The sequence below is a fragment of the Carlito syrichta genome, unplaced genomic scaffold, assembly GCF_000164805.1.
Source record: "Carlito syrichta isolate Samal-C Ts95f unplaced genomic scaffold, Tarsius_syrichta-2.0.1 Scaffold233958, whole genome shotgun sequence".
Lineage (NCBI taxonomy): Eukaryota > Metazoa > Chordata > Mammalia > Primates > Tarsiidae > Carlito > Carlito syrichta.
The window spans coordinates 182,931-183,234 of record NW_007178054.1 but is presented as its reverse complement, the minus strand read 5'-3'; positions in this window follow the sequence as shown (position 1 = coordinate 183,234).

The window sequence follows — 304 nt, the reverse complement described above, 5'->3', positions numbered from 1 at the left end:
AGTGGCCGCTCCCGGCCACCGCAGCCTCAACCTGCTGAGCTCCAGTGATCCTTCTGCCTCAGCCTTCCAAGTAGCTGGAACTACAGGCGTGCACCTGGCTAATTTTTGATTTATTGTAAAGATGAGGTCTCGCCAAGTTGCCCAGGCGGGTCTTGAACCCGCGAAAATGTCACAAAGATCATGAAACATACGGACTCCGATCTTTTGTATTTTATTTTATTTTATTTTTGGTTTTGAATCGGAATCTCACTCTGTCGCCCAGGCTGGAGTGCAGTGGCCGCTCCCGGCCACCGCAGCCTCGACC